General features: G+C 45.5%; 1 protein-coding gene across 1 annotated transcript in view; it reads left to right on the forward strand.

Annotated features, from left to right (window-relative positions):
* Nucleotides 1–13,107: 13,107 nt before the first annotated feature.
* Nucleotides 13,108–15,659, forward strand: part of LOC115112838 (forkhead box protein N2-like) — a 46,313-nt gene continuing 43,761 nt past the window's right edge. The window contains exon 1 of the mRNA XM_029639835.2: nt 13,108–13,258. The gene's annotated coding sequence lies outside the window, so the exon portion shown is untranslated. The remainder of the gene's footprint in view (nt 13,259–15,659) is intronic.

The raw sequence follows: 15,659 nt of genomic DNA on the forward strand, positions 1-15,659 counted from the left end.
GAGAGGAAGGAGTGATGCAGGTTGGGAAGGAGAGGAAGGAGTGATACAGGGAGGGAAGGAGTGATACATGGAGGGAAGGAGAGGAAGGAGTGATGCAGGGAGGAAAGGAGCGGAAGGAGTGATACAGTGAGGGAAGGAGAGGAAGGAGTGATACAGGGAGGGAAGGAGAGGAAGGAGTGATGCAGGGAGGAAAGGAGCGGAAGGAGTGATACAGGGAGGGAAGGAGTGATACATGGAGGGAAGGAGAGGAAGGAGTGATGCAGGGAGGAAAGGAGCGGAAGGAGTGATACAGTGAGGGAAGGAGAGGAAGGAGTGATACAGGGAGGGAAGGAGAGGAAGGAGTGATGCAGGTGGGGGAGGAGAGGAAGGAGTGATACAGGGAGGGAAGGAGTGATACATGGAGGGAAGGAGAGGAAGGAGTGATGCAGGGAGGAAAGGAGCGGAAGGAGTGATACAGGGAGGGAAGGAGTGATACATGGAGGGAAGGAGAGGAAGGAGTGATACAGGGAGGGAAGGAGAGGAAGGAGTGATGCAGGTTGGGGAGGAGAGGAAGGAGTGATGCAGGTTGGGGAGGAGAGGAAGGAGTGATACATGGAGGGAAGGAGAGGAAGGAGTGATGCAGGGAGGGAAGGAGAGGAAGGAGTGATGCAGGGAGGGAAGGAGAGGAAGGAGTGATACAGGGAGGGAAGGAGAGGAAGGAGTGATACAGGGAGGAAAGGAGGGGAAAGAGTGATGCAGGTTGGGGAGGAGAGGAAGGAGTGATACAGGGAGGGAAGGAGAGGAAGGAGTGATGCAGGTTGGGGAGGAGAGGATGGAGTGATACAGGGAGGGAAGGAGAGGAAGGAGTGATACAGGGAGAGAAGGAGAGGAAGGAGTGATGCAGGTTGGGGAGGAGAGGAAGGAGTGATGCAGGTTGGGAAGGAGAGGAAGGAGTGATGCAGGTTGGGGAGGAGAGGAAGGAGTGATACAGGGAGGGAAGGCGAGGAAGGAGTGATACAGGGAGGGAAGGAGAGGAAGGAGTGATGCAGGTTGGGGAGGAGAGGAAGGAGTGATACAGGGAGGGAAGGAGAGGAAGGAGTGATACAGGGAGGGAAGGAGAGGAAGGAGTAATACAGGTTGGGAAGGAAAGGAAGGAGTGATACAGGGAGGGAAGGAGAGGAAGGAGTGATACAGGGAGGAAAGGAGGGGAAGGAGTGATGCAGGTTGGGGAGGAGAGGAAGGAGTGATACAGGGAGGGAAGGAGAGGAAGGAGTGATACAGGGAGGGAAGGAGAGGAAGGAGTGATGCAGGTTGGGGAGGAGAGGAAGGAGTGATACAGGGAGGGAAGGAGAGGAAGGAGTGATGCAGGTAGGGGAGGAGAGGAAGGAGTGATGCAGGTTGGGGAGGAGAGGAAGGAGTGATACAGGGAGGGAAGGAAAGGAAGGAGTGATACAGGGAGGGAAGGAGAGGAAGGAGTGATACAGGGAGGAAAGGAGGGGAAGGAGTGATACAGGAAGGAGAGTAGAATAAAGATGGAGCAGAGTGAGTCGGCTATAGACTGACCTCTACTTCTGGCTGTATGGATAACTCTTAGCCTTCATTGAAATAACGTCACGTCAACCTGAGCCAAGGCAACGTACAGACAGTAGAGTAAGTGAATGAAGAGGATGAACTCAAGGATTTTATTTTGACGTTGGTCGTAAATCTTAACGCTCTCCCTCTCATATGCTCTCAAATGGTATGGCAAATCTATCTAGTAGGGACTGGCAAGGGACGATACCATAAATACCATTCTCAATATACAGTGCCTTGCGAAAGTATTCGGCCCCCTTGAACTTTGCAACCTTTTGCCACATTTCAGGCTTCAAACATAAAGATATAAAACTGTATTTTTTTGTGAAGAATCAACAACAAGTGGGACACAATCATGAAGTGGAACGACATTTATTGGATATTTCAAACTTTTTTAACAAATCAAAAACTGAAAAATTGGGCGTGCAAAATTATTCAGCCCCTTTACTTTCAGTGCAGCAAACTCTCTCCAGAAGTTCAGTGAGGATCTCTGAATGATCCAATGTTGACCTAAATGACTAATGATGATAAATACAATCCACCTGTGTGTAATCAAGTCTCCGTATAAATGCACCTGCACTGTGATAGTCTCAGAGGTCCGTTAAAAGCGCAGAGAGCATCATGAAGAACAAGGAACACACCAGGCAGGTCCGAGATACTGTTGTGAAGATGTTTAAAGCCGGGTTTGGATACAAACAGATTTCCCAAGCTTTAAACATCCCAAGGAGCACTGTGCAAGCGATAATATTGAAATGGAAGGAGTATCAGACCACTGCAAATCTACCAAGACCTGGCCGTCCCTCTAAACTTTCAGCTCATACAAGGAGAAGACTGATCAGAGATGCAGCCAAGAGGCCCATGATCACTCTGGATGAACTGCAGAGATCTACAGCTGAGGTGGGAGACTCTGTCCATAGGACAACAATCAGTCGTATATTGCACAAATCTGGCCTTTATGGAGGAGTGGCAAGAAGAAAGCCATTTCTTAAAGATATCCATAAAAAGTGTCGTTTAAAGTTTGCCACAAGCCACCTGGGAGACACACCAAACATGTGGAAGAAGGTGCTCTGGTCAGATGAAACCAAAATTGAACTTTTTGGCAACAATGCAAAACGTTATGTTTGGCGTAAAAGCAACACAGCTCATCACCTTGAACACACCATCCCCACTGTCAAACATGGTGGTAGCAGCATCATGGTTTGGGCCTGCTTTTCTTCAGCAGGGACAGGGAAGATGGTTAAAATTGATGGGAAGATGGATGGAGCCAAATACAGGACCATTCTGGAAGAAAACCTGATGGAGTCTGCAAAAGACCTGAGACTGGGATGGAGATTTGTCTTCCAACAAGACAATGATCCAAAACATAAAGCAAAATCTACAATGGAATGGTTCAGAAATAAACATATCCAGGTGTTAGAATGGCCAAGTCAAAGTCCAGACCTGAATCCAATCGAGAATCTGTGGAAAGAACTGAAAACTGCTGTTCACAAATGCTCTCCATCCAACCTCACTGAGCTCGAGCTGTTTTGCAAGGAGGAATGGGAAAAAATGTCAGTCTCTCGATGTGCAAAACTGATAGAGACATACCCCAAGCGACTTACAGCTGTAATCACAGCAAAAGGTGGCGTTACAATGTATTAACTTAAGGGGGCTGAATAATTTTGCACGCCCAATTATTCAGTTTTTGATTTGTTAAAAAAGTTTGAAATATCCAATAAATGTCGTTCCACTTCATGATTGTGTCCCACTTGTTGTTGATTCTTCACAAAAAAAATACAGTTTTATATCTTTATGTTTGAAGCCTGAAATGTGGCAAAAGGTTGCAAAGTTCAAGGGGGGCGAAAACTTTCGCAAGGCACTGTATATTGTTCCTCTTTATCTCGGCTAGGTCTGTGTTAGAGCATACAAACAGCATGTGCATTCACTGACATCAAAATTCAGGGATTATAAACATTCAGGGACAATAAATAAACCATGTAGAGTATGAATAATGAATGGAAATTATGACCATCAGAGCTACGTTGGTGGGAAATATGACCATCAGAGCTACCTTGGTGGGAATTATAACCGTCAGAGCTACCTTGGTGGGAATTATGACCATCAGAGCTACATTGGTGGGAATTATGACCGTCAGAGCTACGTTGGTGGGAATTATGACCATCAGAGCTATGTTGGTGGGAAATATGATTCATCAGAACTACGTTGGTGGGAATTATGATTCATCAGCTACATTGGTGGGAATTATGACCGTCAGAGCTACATTGGTGGGAATTATGATTTATCAGAGCTACTTTGGTGTGAATTATGACCATCAGAGCTACGTTGGTGGGAATTATAACCATCAGAGCTGCGTTGGTGGGAATTATGAACATCAGAGCTACCTTGGTGGGAATTATAACCATCAGAGCTACGTTGTTGGGAATTATGACCATCAGAGCTACGTTGGTGGGAATTATGACCATCAGAGCTATGTTGGTGGGAATTATGACCGTCAGAGCTACGTTGGTGGGAATTATGACCATCAGAGCTACCTTGGTGGGAATTATGATTCATCAGAACTACATTGGTGGGAATTATGATTCAGCAGAGATACATTGGTGGGAATTATAACCATCAGATCTACGTTGTTGGGAATAATGACCACCAGAGCTACGTTGGTGGGAATTATGACCATCAGAGCTACATTGGTGGGAATTATGACCGTCAGAGCAACGTTGGTGGGAATTATGACCATCAGAGCTACTTTGGTGGGAATTATAATTCATCAGAGCTACATTGGTGGGAATTATGACCGTCAGAGCTACGATGGTGGGAATTATGACCGTCAGAGCTACGTTGGTGGGAATTATGACCGTCAGAGCTACGTTGGTGGGAATTATGACCATCGGAGCTACTTTGGTGGGAATTATGACCAGCAGAGCTACATTGGTGGGAATTATGAACATCAGAGCTATGTTGGTGGGAAATATGACCTTCAGAGCTACGTTGGTGGGAATTATGACCATCAGAGCTACGTTGGTGGGAATTATGATCATCAGAGCTACAATGGTGGGAATTATGATTCATCAGATCTATGTTGGTGGGAATTATGATTCATCAGAGCTACGTTGTTGGGAATTATGAACATCAGAGCTACGTTGGTGGGAGTTAGGATTCATCAGAACTACGTTGTTGGGAATTATGACCATCAGAACTACGTTGTTTGGAATTATGACCATTAGAGCTACGTTGGTGGGAATTATAACCAAAAAAGCTATGTTGGTGGGAATTAGAACCATCAGAGCTATGTTGGTGGGAATTATGACCATCAGAGCTACGTTGGTGGGAATTATGACCATCAGAGCTACGTTGGTGGGAAATATGACCATCAGAGCTACGTTGGTGGGAATTAGGACCATCAGAGCTACGTTGGTGGGAAATATGACCATCAGAGCTACCTTGGTGGGAATTATAACCATCAGAGCTACATTGGTGGGAATTATGACCGTCAGAGCTACGTTGGTGGGAATTATGACCATCAGAGCTACGTTGGTGGGAAATATGATTCATCAGAACTACGTTGGTGGGAATTATGATTCATCAGCTACGTTGGTGGGAATTATGACCGTCAGAGCTACGTTGGTGGGAATTATGATTTATCAGAGCTACTTTGGTGGGAATTATAATTCATCAGAGCTACGTTGGTGGGAATTAGGACCATCAGAGCTACGTTGGTGGGAAATATGACCATCAGAGCTACCTTGGTGGGAATTATAACCATCAGAGCTACATTGGTGGGAATTATGACCGTCAGAGCTACGTTGGTGGGAATTATGACCATCAGAGCTACGTTGGTGGGAATTATGATTCATCAGAACTACGTTGGTGGGAATTATGATTCATCAGCTACGTTGGTGGGAATTATGACCGTCAGAGCTACGTTGGTGGGAATTATGATTTATCAGAGCTACCTTGGTGGGAATTATGATTCATCAGAACTACGTTGGTGGGAATTATGACCATCAGAGCTACGTTGGTGGGAGTTATGACCATCAGAGCTACATTGGTGGGAATTATGACCGTCAGAGCTACGTTGGTGGGAGTTATGACCATCAGAGCTACGATGGGGGGAATTATGATTCATCAGAGCTACCTTGGTGGGAATTATGATTCATCAGAACTATGTTGGTGGGAATTATGACCATCAGAGCTACGTTGGTGGGAATTATAACCATCAGAGCTACGTTGGTGGGAATTATGACCATCAGAGCTACCTTGGTGGGAATTATAACCATCAGAGCTATGTTGGTGGGAATTATAACCATCAGAGCTACGTTGGTGGGAATTATGACCATCAGAGCTACATTGGTGGGAATTATGACCGTCAGAGCAACGTTGGTGGGAATTATGACCATCAGAGCTACTTTGGTGGGAATTATAATTCATCAGAACTACGTTGGTGGGAATTATGATTCATCAGAGCTACATTGGTGGGAATTATGACCGTCAGAGCTACGTTGGTGGGAATTATGACCATCAGAGCTACTTTGGTGGGAATTATGATTCATCAGAGCTACGTTGGTGGGAATTATGATTCATCAGAACTACGTTGGTGGGAATTATGATCATCAGAGCTACGTTGGTTGGAATTATGACCATCAGAGCTACATTGGTGGGAATCATGACCATCAGAGCCACAGATACAAAACATTTATTCAAGAGAAATAGAATAGGCCTTGGTCATTCTCTTTAGATTGAATGTGGTTTACAAAAACACCTACTGTAGGTCAAATTAAAGCAGGGGTGTCAAACTCATTCCATGGAGGGCCGAGTGTCTGTGTTTTTTTTTTCTTCTTTCAATTAAGACCGAGACAATCAGGTGAGGGGAGTTGCTTTCTAATTAGTGACCTTAATTCATCAATCATTTACATTTACATTTAAGTCATTTAGCAGACGCTCTTATCCAGAGCGACTTACAAATTGGTGCATTCACCTTATGACCTCCAGTGGAACAGTAGTGCATCTAAATATTTTCAGGGGGAGGGGGGGTGAGAGGGATTACTTTATCCTATCCTAGGTATTCCTTAAAGAGGTGGGGTTTCAGGTGTCTCCGGAAGGTGGTGATTGACTCCGCTGTCCTGGCGTCGTGAGGGAGTTTGTTCCACCATTGGGGGGCCAGAGCAGCGAACAGTTTTGACTGGGCTGAGCGGGAACTGTACTTCCTCAGTGGTAGGGAGGCGAGCAGGCCAGAGGTGGATGAACGCAGTGCCCTTGTTTGGGTGTAGGGCCTGATCAGAGCCTGGAGGTACTGAGGTGCCGTTCCCCTCACAGCTCCGTAGGCAAGCACCATGGTCTTGTAGCGGATGCGAGCTTCAACTGGAAGCCAGTGGAGGGAGCGGAGGAGCGGGGTGACGTGAGAGAACTTGGGAAGGTTGAACACCAGACGGGCTGCGGCGTTCTGGATGAGTTGTAGGGGTTTAATGGCACAGGCAGGGAGCCCAGCCAACAGCGAGTTGCAGTAATCCAGACGGGAGATGACAAGTGCCTGGATTAGGACCTGCGCCGCTTCCTGTGTGAGGCAGGGTCGTACTCTGCGGATGTTGTAGAGCATGAACCTACAGGAACGGGCCACCGCCTTGATGTTAGTTGAGAACGACAGGGTGTTGTCCAGGATCACGCCAAGGTTCTTAGCGCTCTGGGAGGAGGACACAATGGAGTTGTCAACCGTGATGGCGAGATCATGGAACGGGCAGTCCTTCCCCGGGAGGAAGAGCAGCTCCGTCTTGCCGAGGTTCAGCTTGAGGTGGTGATCCGTCATCCACACGGATATGTCTGCCAGACATGCAGAGATGCGATTCGCCACCTGGTCATCAGAAGGGGGAAAGGAGAAGATTAATTGTGTGTCGTCTGCATAGCAATGATAGGAGAGACCATGTGAGGTTATGACAGAGCCAAGTGACTTGGTGTATAGCGAGAATAGGAGAGGGCCTAGAACAGAGCCCTGGGGGACACCAGTGGTGAGAGCACGTGGTGTGGAGACGGATTCTCGCCACGCCACCTGGTAGGAGCGACCTGTCAGGTAGGACGCAATCCAAGCGTGGGCCGCGCCGGAGATGCCCAACTCGGAGAGGGTGGAGAGGAGGATCTGATGGTTCACAGTATCGAAGGCAGCCGATAGGTCTAGAAGGATGAGAGCAGAGGAGAGAGAGTTAGCTTTAGCAGTGCGGAGCGCCTCCGTGATACAGAGAAGAGCAGTCTCAGTTGAATGACTAGTCTTGAAACCTGACTGATTTGGATCAAGAAGGTCATTCTGAGAGAGATAGCGGGAGAGCTGGCCAAGGACGGCACGTTCAAGAGTTTTGGAGAGAAAAGAAAGAAGGGATACTGGTCTGTAGTTGTTGACATCGGAGGGATCGAGTGTAGGTTTTTTCAGAAGGGGTGCAACTCTCGCTCTCTTGAAGACGGAAGGGACGTAGCCAGCGGTCAGGGATGAGTTGATGAGCGAGGTGAGGTAAGGGAGGAGGTCTCCGGAAATGGTCTGGAGAAGAGCGGAGGGGATAGGGTCAAGCGGGCAGGTTGTAGGGCGGCCGGCCGTCACAAGACGCGAGATTTCATCTGGAGAGAGAGGGGAGAAAGAGGTCAGAGCACAGGGTAGGGCAGTGTGAGCAGAACCAGCGGTGTCGTTTGACTTAGCAAACGAGGATCGGATGTCGTCGACCTTCTTTTTCAAAATGGTTGACGAAGTCATCTGCAGAGAGGGAGGAGGGGGAGGGGGAGGAGGATTCAGGAGGGAGGAGAAGGTTGCAAAGAGCTTCCTAGGGTTAGAGGCAGATGCTTGGAATTTAGAGTGGTAGAAAGTGGCTTTAGCAGCAGAGAGAGAAGAGGAAAATGTAGAGAGGAGGGAGTGAAAGGATGTCAGGTCCGCAGGGAGGCGAGTTTTCCTCCATTTCCGCTCGGCTGCCCGGAGCCCTGTTCTGTGAGCTCGCAATGAGTCGTCCGAGCCACGGAGCGGGAGGGGAGGACCGAGCCGGCCTGGAGGATAGGGGACATAGAGAGTCAAAGGATGCAGAAAGGGAGGAGAGGAGGGTTGAGGAGGCAGAATCAGGAGATAGGTTGGAGAAGGTTTGAGCAGAGGGAAGAGATGATAGGATGGAAGAGGAGAGAGTAGCGGGGAGAGAGAGCGAAGGTTGGGACGGCGCGATACCATCCGAGTAGGGGCAGTGTGGGAAGTGTTGGATGAGAGCGAGAGGGAAAAGGATACAAGGTAGTGGTCGGAGACTTGGAGGGGAGTTGCAACGAGGTTAGTGGAGGAACAGCATCTAGTAAAGATGAGGTCGAGCGTATTTCCTGCCTTGTGAGTAGGGGGAAGGTGAGAGGGTGAGGTCAAAAGAGGAGAGGAGTGGAAAGAAGGAGGCAGAGAGGAATGAGTCAAAGGTAGGCGTGGGGAGGTTAAAGTCGCCCAGAACTGTGAGAGGTGAGCCGTCCTCAGGAAAGGAGCTTATCAAGGCATCAAGCTCATTGATGAACTCTCCGAGGGAACCTGGAGGGCGATAAATGATAAGGATGTTAAGCTTGAAAGGGCTGGTAACTGTGACAGCATGGAATTCAAAGGAGGCGATAGACAGATGGGTAAGGGGAGAAAGAGAGAATGACCACTTGGGAGAGATGAGGATCCCGGTGCCACCACCCCGCTGACCAGAAGCTCTCGGGTGTGCGAGAACACGTGGGCAGACGAAGAGAGAGCAGTAGGAGTAGCAGTGTTGTCTGTGGTGATCCATGTTTCCGTCAGTGCCAAGAAGTCGAGGGACTGGAGGGAGACATAGGCGGAGATGAACTCTGCCTTGTTGGCCGCAGATCGGCAGTTCCAGAGGCTACCGGAGACCTGGAACTCCACGTGGGTCGTGCGCGCTGGGACCACCAGATTAGGGTGGCCGCGGCCACGCGGTGTGGAGCGTTTGTATGGTCTGTGCAGAGAGGAGAGAACAGGGATAGACAGACACATAGTTGACAGGCTACACAAGAGGCTACGCTAATGCAAAGGAGATTGGAATGACAAGTGGACTACACGTCACGAGTGTTCAGAGAGTTAAGCTTACGTAGCAAGAATCTTATTGACTAAAATGATTAAAATGATACAGTACTGCTGAAGTAGGCTAGCTGGCAGAGGCTGCGTTGTTGACTAAGTAGGCTAGTTGGCATTGGCTGCGTTGTTGACACTACACTAATCAAGTCGTTCCGTTGAGTGTAATAGTTTCTACTGTGCTGCTATTCGGGCTAGCTGGCTAGCTAGCAGTGTTGATTACGTTACGTTGCGTTAAAAGAACGACAATAGCTGGCTAACTAACCTAGGAAATCGCTCTAGACTACACAATTATCTTTGATACAAAGACGGCTATGTAGCTAGCTATGTAGCTAGCTACGATCAAACAAATCAAGCCGTTGTACTGTAATGAAATGAAATGAAAAATGTGATACTACCTGTGGAGCGAAGCGAAATGCGACCGGATTGTTGAGTGCAGAAGTTCTGTTCGGTAGACGTTGGCTAGCTGTTGGCTAGCTAGCAGAGTCTCCTGCGGACCGAGTGCAGATGCGACCGCTCGCTCCAACCCGGAAGTTGATACTACCTGACAAAAATCGCCGCTGTGTACTTCGCTCTTCGTTTTTGAACATCAGCGTCAACTAGCTAGCTGTAAATTTAAATGAATCAATAAAGTACAAGGGTAGAGCGAAAACCCACAGACACTCGACCTGCCGTGGAATGTGTTTGACACACGTGCCTTAAAGTGTTTGTAGGGTTTTTGTATTCAAAGGGGCAATTTTTGGGATGGTTCATTCCACTCCAACAAATGACTTTTAACCAATAAACCAGAAACCGACAGACAGATGCCTGCATCATCTGTCCATCCTTTCCTATTCTCCAAGCACGAGATAGGCCATGTGACCCAGTCACAAACAGTTGCCATGGTGAATTGTGCTGGGGGAAAAAAACAGAAACAGCATCTTCAGAAAGAAAACCAGTGAATGAGGAAAACTCCAAACTGTGACTTCTAATCAAAGATTTAAGAGAGGACCACATCAGATTTTTCTTTTTTTCTTTCAAGCCTCAATTACCCAGAAAAACAACAACAAAACATGAAAAGTAAATAGGTTATATCCGTTATGTTTAACCCTCTAATGACGGGTTTCTGTTTAACCCTCTAATGGTTGATTAATGTTTAACCCTCTAATGGCTGGTTTCTGTTTAACTCTCTAATGGCTGACTTGTGTTTAACCCTCTAATGGCTGTTTTCTGTTTAACCCTCTAATGGCTGGTTTCTGTTTAACTCTCTAATGGCTGACTTATGTTTAACCCTCTAATGGCTGGTTTCTGTTTAACCCTCTAATGGCTGGTTTCTGTTTAACCCTCTAATGGCTGGTTTCTGTTTAACCCTCTAATGGCGGGTTTTTGTTTAACCCTCTAATGGCTGGTTTCTGTTTAACCCTCTAATGACTGGTTTCTGTTTCACCCTCTAATGGCGGGTTTCTGTTTAACCCTCTAATGGCAGGTTTTTGTTTAACCCTCTAATGGCTGGTTTCTGTTTAACACCAGTCTAATTGCTGTTTTTTGTTTAACCCCAGTCTAATTACTGGTTTCTGTTTAACTCTGTAATGGCTTGTTCCTGATTAACCATCTAATGGCTGTTTAACCCTCTAATGGCTGGTTTCTGTTTAAGCGTCTAATGGCTTGTTCCTGTTTAACCCTCTAATGACCGATTAATGTTTAACCCTCTAATGGCTGGTTTCTGTTTATCGGTCTAATGGCTTGTTTCTGTTCGACCCTCTAATGGCTGGTTTCTGTTCGACCCTCTAATGGCTGGTTTCTGTTTAACCCTCTAATGGCTGGTTTCTGTTTAACCCTCTAATGGCTGGTTTCTGTTTAACCCTCTAATGGCTTGTTTCTGTTTAACCCCAGTCTAATTGCTGGTTTCTGTTTAACCCTCTAATGGCTGGTTTCTGTTTAACCCTAAATTGCTGGTTTCATTGACTCCCGCTTGGCTGTAGCACACCACCCATTCACAGAAGATCCTGTTTGTCCAGTTGAATTAACTGAAGGACATGAAGCAGAACAGGGTGTGTTTCTGTTTCCACTAGAAGGAAGATGCAAAAGCATTGTAAATTTGGTACTACAACATTACAAACAGAAGAATGGTGTAGGAAGACTATGACATTTCAAAGTGAACAAAAGGGTCGGTAATTAATTACAAGGTAATAGAGAAATTATGTCACTTGAACCCAACATTTTGAAAGAATAACCTTTGGCAGAAAAAAGGGGTTGTAGGCTACAGCAGTAAATTCGATTACTTTGGTAGCTTTTCAAAGTTATATCTCTGAGGGAGGTTCTAAAAAAACAGGAATGAGGTGGACAGAGAAGGAGGGGAGGGGGAGGACAGAGAAGGGGGACAGAGGAGTGAAAGATAGTGGAGGAGGACAGAGGAGCAGGAGGACAGAGGAGCGGGAGGAGGACAAAGGAGCGGGAGGAGGAGGACAGAGGAACAGGAGAACGATGACAGAGAAGGAGGTCAGAGGAGCGGGGGGAGGAGGTCTAAAGTGAGTCAGCTATCATACTCTGATGTGAGAGTTACAGTTTGGTGTAAACTGTGATGCTTAGAGAGCCCATAGAGTTGCACTGTGGCCCATAGGCTCTCAAATGATCAATAGGCTCTACTCAAGAATACATATAATGCATCCCTTGCCATAAATGGGCTATTTTTGCATTTTTTAAAACACCTTTTTCCTGCAACCTAGAGACATAATCATTATACTTAATTCTATGTAAAAAATAAAAAAGTATATTTATCTGCATATCTAAGCATACCTCTTCAACTGTCCGTTCCTCCTGCTTCTTTTTTTAGAGAAGCAAAATATGTTTCTCTGCTCAAATTTGGGTAAAAGATTAAAAGGAATGTGAGTCTTATTCAGTACATTTAGTTATTGCTTGCTTTTCTGAAGTCTACAAACCTGGCCAACAGGCATGTCAGCTAAGATAGTTAGAAAAGTTAACTACTCTAACTTGATTGACAGCCTGAAAAGGCTTCTTGGTAGCTAGTTATGATGTTGGGAACCTATCTGAGCTAACTTCATAAAATGTCAAGGTGTCTAGTCATATTACAGAAAAAACATTTTAAAAAAATGAAAATTCTGAAGGGGCACATGCCCCTGTTTCCCCTATGGGCATGAGGCCTCTGGGTGGAGTCCCCCGCCAAAGTGAAGCAGATGCCTTTTCTTTCCTTTTTAATCCCCACTTTCACTACCAAATGCTGTGCAGTTTATTCTAACAGTTGGAATTAACTGTATTATTTGGAGACATAAACAATGGTACTGTGCGCTTGTTCAATCTAATTGCGTTTACAATACGCCATATTCTAGTTAGGCTACATAATGAACTCCTGTGAATAAAAAATAAATACAAATTGTGTAGCGGCGATCGCGTGCACAAATCAACGCTGTTCTTCCGAGCTGCGGCCAGATGCCAGAGGGTATGGAAGGGAGGGGTTATGATTGGCTGAAGTGGGTTTGTTGCCTTGGCGACGGAGAGGGGTTTGGTAGCGTTGCTGTGCGGCGTGATCTGCGCGTTGCGTGTATGAGGAAGCAGCTGCGGATGTGATCTCCGACACTGAGAAACTGAGACAGACACCTGAACACACGATTCCAGCCATACTGCTATTTTACAGGAACCGCGTGCATGATTGTAAGTAGTTGAAAATATATGCTTATTTCATTTCATGGTGTGAGATATAACGGAATGCGTTGTGTTTTCCATGGCCGGTGAAAGGCAGCGCGAAGTAAATGAGAGCAGTAACATGGCAGCATGGCAGTTCTATAGCGGACAAACATGTAACGTTACTTCCCCCATTTGTTATCCGAACTCTAGCTTTGCGTTATGGTAAGCTACATAAACAATGTTCCATGGAAACGTTTCAATGATTTAGTATGCGTTTTAATATGTTTTTACTTGAGTTGCTCAACTCCACAATATATACTGTACTAGAGCTAGAGCCTTGTGCTGAGAAGTTGTTTTGGCGTCTTGTCGTCCATGTGGCATTAGCTATCGAGCTAACTTGTAGCGAACTAATTTTGTGACCGAGCAGTAGCCAACAAGATACAATTGACCGTCCAATGTTTTTATTCCGATTTGAGCATGCATTAAACACATTTACAGACGTATATATCAATTGCAACAATGTGTAGCGACGGTGGAAGTAGCTTCGCTACTTTCCTAACAGTTTTAAGGGTCATATCAAATGGCAAGTTTTCGCATGCAGTCATTCGATGAACACGTATCGTTGTCGTTTCTTGAATGTGTTATGTTTACTCCCCGGTTTCATTCGACGTTAGATTGCCATGAGTCATGACACGAGTCTGCCTGCAAGTTCAACCATTTGTCAGACACCACATCGATAACTGCCTGAACTTTATTCATGTATTAAATGAGGTCATGCCATCTGTGTAATTTGCAGCATGGAGATTTTTTAAAGTAATCTGAAATAGTATTTTAAACCTTAGCAATAACGCTTTTTCATTTGAGGAGAAAATGTAGGACAATTTTGTTGGACGACAGTTGCAGTGTTACCATGTCTGACTCTGTAGCCCATTTGCGGTGTTGTCGGTCTATCAAACGGCGATAGTCGCTTTGATAACTTTTTTTTTTTGTGTGTGAAAATGATGAGTGGATTATTTCTCTGTTATTGATTCCTCATTGAGTGAATTTTCCCGTGACACGTGGTCCAGGGGATATCGAAGAGCTGATCAAGCGAAAGATTGGTTGCTAACCTTTAATTTCTTCCGCTCAACCTCCTCTAATGTCCCATGAGTTGGCCTGCACTCAATGCAATATATATCTGTATGGACGTTGAGTCAAATCTTCAATCACTCACATGCAGATTGTCCCACGTTGCAATTTTGTCAGTTGAAATGGAGCGTGGTCTTTGACAATGCATTATGGGACAGCGACACAGCTCACTGATGATGGAAGAAGTCACCACAGCAACTCTGAAGAAGACCCTCATATATTGGAACATATCAGCACATCCCAAGACATTCAATGGGTTTAGTGTCAAATTGCCTTTGGAGTAGCTACATGTAACTGCCAAAATAAAGGGAACACCAACGTGGTGTCTTAAAGGAAAGATTTGGACTGTTGTTTTTGTGCATCTCTAAGCAATGTTCTATCGATTTCCATTAAAGCAGGTAGAAATTCAGCCGGTATGACTTAGCTTTGCGATAAAGCCGCTCTCATTACACTGGAAGTTAATCAGAATGTGACTTCTAGCAAAAACATATATCATGCATGTCGGATGTAAATATTTTTGCGATATTCCTACGTCAAGATATGTGTAATTTAAGAGGTGCCACCTTTTCAGTCTAGGGTGCATTGCATGGTACTGTTGTGAATGTCAGATTCCACACTCCACACATTGATCTGCAGGTTGAACATGGTGAAATTGTAGACTCCTGAATTTGTTTACCGGATTTTTACAGCCATTGTATTGTGGGTTTTGTAGTTGACTTGAGCTGCAACAGATTTCCACAACAATTTTCACATGTTGCTACCAACCTTATTAAAACTATAAAATGAATGATTTGTTAACAAAAACTATTATTCTCACGTATTAGTGTTATATAACATGGTAAATTATAGGAATGAGTGGTTTTGGGTGGATCATTCCAATTAATAGGGCATTGGGCCACCACGAGCATCCAGCACATCTTCAATGCGCCTTGGCATAGATCAGGGATGGGCAACTGCCCCCCCCCCCCAAAAATAAAATAAAAAATAATATAATAATATATACACTGGGGCTGCGGGAACTTAAAACAAATTCTGTAATCCTCCAACCAGGAATTCTGGGAATTTATTGAAATATCCTGGAATTTTGCTACCCACACATTTTTTGGGAACTTAGTCGGGGTCTCACCTTATTGTTGAGAGTTATATTTCTATATTTGGTTATCAGTATTTATTTTCTTATCAGTCACTCAATTAGCCGTGTCAGCTAAAAAAGAAACAACCTTAAGTGTTCAATTGAGTTGAGATCTGGTGATTGAGACACTTAGACACACACACTTTAAACCCCCTATGCTCCTTTGAG

This window comes from Oncorhynchus nerka, linkage group LG28, assembly GCF_034236695.1.
Source record: "Oncorhynchus nerka isolate Pitt River linkage group LG28, Oner_Uvic_2.0, whole genome shotgun sequence".
In the NCBI taxonomy this organism is placed as follows: domain Eukaryota; kingdom Metazoa; phylum Chordata; class Actinopteri; order Salmoniformes; family Salmonidae; genus Oncorhynchus; species Oncorhynchus nerka.